Below are 4,793 nucleotides of genomic sequence, written 5' to 3' on the forward strand. Positions count from 1 at the left end.
TCAGACCCAGTAATCCCACTTCTGGACATTTAACCAGATGACCACAAACAAGGCCACACTAAAGCTACCAGCACAATTATGGTTATCACAGTAATATTTACCATAGCTAAGGTATGGAATCAACCCTGATGCCCCTCAGTAGATGAATGGATCAAGAAAATGACACACACACACTAACATACACACATACACACACATACTATGCTTCCATCAGAAAGAAAGATACCACCTCATTTGTAAGGAAATGGAAGGTCTTGGAAAACATCATATTAAGTGAAATAAGCCAGACTTAAAGAAACATAGTTCCCATGGTTTTCCTTATTTGTAATGATTAGTTTACATCAAGGATAATCTCATGTATTTTAATTTGACAGTTTGTTCTATGTTGAGCGTGCAACATTATTGCTATATTGTTTGTTGTCATTTCTGTAAACAGGCAGGTATATTGAAAGAATTACATTCATCTTATCCATTACTGAAAGGAGAACAACTAAAAGAGCAACCCCTACTAGGAAGAACAACTCCTACTTACTTAGCTTCATTCCTATGTAAGGCCATTGTTGTCCCCTGTATCCTCATGTTGTACATTTCAACCATATACCTCACACTGTATATCTAGTATCTTCTACATTGTGAACAAAATGCCTGAGAAGTTCCACTTTGCTTTACTTTAAAATAAAAAATTCTGCCTTAATATTTGTGGTTGGGGTGTGTGTGTGTGTGTGTGTGTTTACAAAGATCAGAACACAACATTTTTCTTCATTTCGAATACATCTTTCAGGTCATTGTAAGTTGTGGCTAATGGGAGCAGTCTCTTGTTATTTTAAGGATGAAACAGAAAAAGATATTTGTGCATGTAACACAGTTGCTTTATTAGTGTCGTTGAACACTGAACTTCGATTTACATCTTGGCTGTTGTTGTGAATAATGTGAATAACAATGAACTACAGATATATTTACGAGTTACCCAGAGAGAAATAATCACATGATTGGTGGTTCAGATGATATCTCAACTTTGGATTTCTTTAGAAACTTGCATACTACTTTCTACAATGAGAATACTAATCTGTTTTTTGACCAATAGTGTAGAAAATTTCCTTTTCTCCACACTCTCACCAAAATTATTGCCTTTTATTCAAAGGTAATAAAGGGCAGGTTTTAACTATCTGCAGTACCGTAGACTGGCCTTAGACTTAAATCCAACCTCCTAAATGCTTGGAATTACAAGCCTTTACCACCCTAACTGGTTCCATTGATTTTTTGATGAGTTATAATAGTTATGAAGTTGTATCATATAAATTTTGAGTTATATTTCTCTAATGACTTCTGCTCAAAATCCGTTAAGGCAGCATAGATGTTGTATTAAACATAACTCTGTAAACCCACAGGCAATTTTCAGGGCTTTATGGAGAACATGTATATTCAGACCTTTTGTCCATTTTTAATCCAGTTTCTGGTTAATCTCATCTTTAATCTCGCTAAACCAGATCAATAATTAATTCGAGGTAATAGAAAAGAAAAAAAATGCAGCAACTCCTAACATTTTTCAGTTTTCAATAACATGGTATTGCTTAAATCATTTTCTGTTAACAACTGATACTATATAACTCAATTTAGTTAGAACTATTACAAGGCTGTAGTTTATTTATTTTACATTGATTGCTCTTTCCAAAGCCTGTTTGTCTAATTTCCCTTGGTTTGTTTCAGTCTCAAGTAGCTCAGATTTCAAACTGAAGAATAAATGGAAGGAAGCAAACAAAAAAAATACAATTCCTCTCATCCGATGATGCCTGTATAAGAATGAGGAAAGAGTTCATCCTTCTAAGGACCTATGATAGGACAACAAAAAAATAATTTATTCTTCTATGTCTTCTTTATCTTTGCGATGTAAATGTTGTAAAATGTTGTAAACTTAAATGTTGTAAAACACATTATACTGCTCAGATACTTTTATGTTTTATCAGTTTTGCACATTTTTACACTATCAAGACATAAGATAACCAGTTTGATTTACAGCATGAGAAGTTATCCACTTCCTTGGAAGCAGCATGATCAATAGATCTTACTTCTGGTTGCTCACTACCTGTAATGGTTTCTGTACTACTTATCACATTCTATTTAGTATTTTAAAAAGACTGCTGGCTAAACTCAAAGCTCATTCCTAGAAGTTTATGTTAAGTATTTCACAAGTTTTATTCCCTTAATTGTTAATATAACATTTGCTATAATGCTAATGTTATTACCATTTTAGTGTTGGGAAAAATTGTAATTAAAGGCAGTAAGTGCATGGCCTAAAGACACACACAGTGAGGAAGGAAATGAGTCAAAGTTTCTGAAACTCTTCCAGCAATACACAAAAGGTAGATAAAATCTCTCCATTCTATGACACTCTCAATTCAATATTCATATTGTCCAAGAAATAATAGCATACTAAATATTGCCCATGGTGATTGTTTTCTGTCACATTTGTCTTCAGCACAGATTGTGTTGGTGACATTGGGTTATCATGAACAGAACTGAGCTTATACATTGAGGTCCAAAGAGAGGCAAATTTCTTCTGTCCCACAATTCCAGTATCCTTTTTAAAAAGTACTAAAACTTTTCAATATAATCACCTACTGTCTTATAAGTATCCAAAAATAAAAAATCATAAATAATAACTCCAAAATGCTTTAAAATTGGAGATGCTAAAACATGCCCCTTTGAAGTAAATTTTCTTCTACTTTTAACGTTATTCTGAAAGCCTTTGCTGGTTTGTCATACCTATAATCCTAACTAGTTGGGATATCTACTCAGGAGCCTGAGATCTGTGGATAAAAGTTGGAAGCAAATCAGGGCAAAATAAATTCATGAGATTATTTTTCAAAAATTTTAATGAACCTGCAAAGGGCCAAGAATGGAGATATAGTTCATTTAGTAGCTCACCAATCTAGAGAGAAAAGGCCTATCAAGACCTTGAAGCCCTGATTTCAAACTCTGAGCACGACAACCCACATGCAAATGCTTGAGCACATGCGTGCATTCACACACATATTTATTCAAAATACCTTCATATCGGAGTTTTTCATGAATTTCTTTGCTAACGATATTATATGAGTAAAATAAAGGAAATAAACTCTTCCATCTCAGAACATTTTTTACTTTCTTATTGCAAAAATACTGTACAGAGGGGTAACACTTACATGAGCAATGTAATGAGTACATTTCCTAACAAGTATTGTTACCTCCTCCTTTATTGTTTCCCTACCATCCCTTCCCTCCACCTCCACAAGTCCATTAACCTCCTCCCTTTCCCCACCTCAATTGTAAAGTTCACTTTACAACATAGTGTCTTGTGTATCTCATTGTTACAATGGGTCAACCTGTATCCCTATTTAAGGATTTTGTTTTTTTCCTTCCCCTCAGAAAATTAGAGGAAAATATATGCAAGAAGAAGGCGCACAATTTTCCAATACAGTGAAAACAGGTGTTATAGCATGGGGGAGGAACATATAAAGAAACAAAAACAAAAACAACACACTGCATGTTATAAGTACGTGAGAAACGATATCAAGAAAAAAAAAAAACCACTTGTGTCCCTAACTTGGGGTTCATTTCCCTTAACATAATCTTTTTTTTTTTTTTAGCTTTTTTTTTGTTTGTTTTGGTCGGTCGTGGGGCTTGAACTCTGGGCCTGGGCGCTGATCCTCAGCTCTTCAGCTCAAGGCTAGCGCTCTACCACTTGAGCTACAGTGCCACTTCTGGTTTCCTGGTGGTTTATTTTAGATAGGAGTCTCATGGTCTCTCCTGCCCGGGCTGGCTTTGAACCACGATCCTCAGATCTCAGCCTCCTGAGTAGCTAGGATTACAGCCGTGAGCCACCAGCGCCCGGCCCTTAACATAAACTTATCTGGTCATATACACATAACTTTTGACCTTTTCTGCTTATCCCAGACATATATTAGTTATTGAAAATTAGAGAAACCATGGGACCTATGTTTCTTTGGACTTGGCTTACTTCACTTAATAATTTTTTTTCCAAGTCTTTCCATTTCCTAACAAATTGGGCGATGGAATGCTTCAGGAATTTGCCTGTCATCCTTGGGCAGGGGCCATGCTAATCTTCTCTGTATCATTCCAATGTTAGTATATGTGATGCTGAATTGAGCACAGAATATTTTTATATATAAATTGTAATTGATTTTTTAAACTAGACAAATAAAAAAAAAGTTTAAAAGAATTGTTGTGAAATTTGAGAACCATGTACTTCTTAGATAAGTACACATTTAAGAATAAAGTCAAGATTTACATGTCAAAAACAAAATAAATCCAGATATTTGTTGTTCAAGAGATGTGTAGGAGGAGGAAATCAATTATTCTATGCAAAGGACCTGTCATTATGAACACTGCAGCAAGTGTTAAGGTTTGCTAAAAGTTTTAATGTTTTAAATATATTTACTTTTGGATATTTGCTTATATATGCCAAAACTGGGACTGTATGACAGGTCATAATACTTTTCTATAAAGTATTTAAGATTTATGGTAGCAGATAAGTACTACTAAGTATGTACATTTCAGAGTTTATAGAAACTTTACTAATGAGAAGTTGCAAAGTCTTTGTGTAAAGCAGAATAAAGAGTTGACTATGTTAACTACACAGTTTCTATTAAAACTGTAGGCCTTCCTTACTTTATATGTTAGTGAGGAACAAATGATGATATAAGCCATATACAAATTATGAGATGAACTATAAATGGTAATCTTAGTGGGTGACTTTAAACACTACTCATAGTCTATAAAATTCTTGTTGAACA

The 4,793-nt window shown here is 34.3% G+C and overlaps 1 pseudogene; it reads right to left on the minus strand.

Moving 5' to 3' along the window:
* Positions 1–4,037: 4,037 nt before the first annotated feature.
* LOC122115627 lies at positions 4,038–4,150 on the minus strand (annotated as a pseudogene).
* Between the last annotated feature and the right edge of the window lie 643 nt (positions 4,151–4,793).

The sequence above is a fragment of the Dipodomys spectabilis genome, unplaced genomic scaffold (genome assembly GCF_019054845.1).
Source record: "Dipodomys spectabilis isolate Male_0828 unplaced genomic scaffold, ASM1905484v1 ptg000122l, whole genome shotgun sequence".
Lineage (NCBI taxonomy): Eukaryota > Metazoa > Chordata > Mammalia > Rodentia > Heteromyidae > Dipodomys > Dipodomys spectabilis.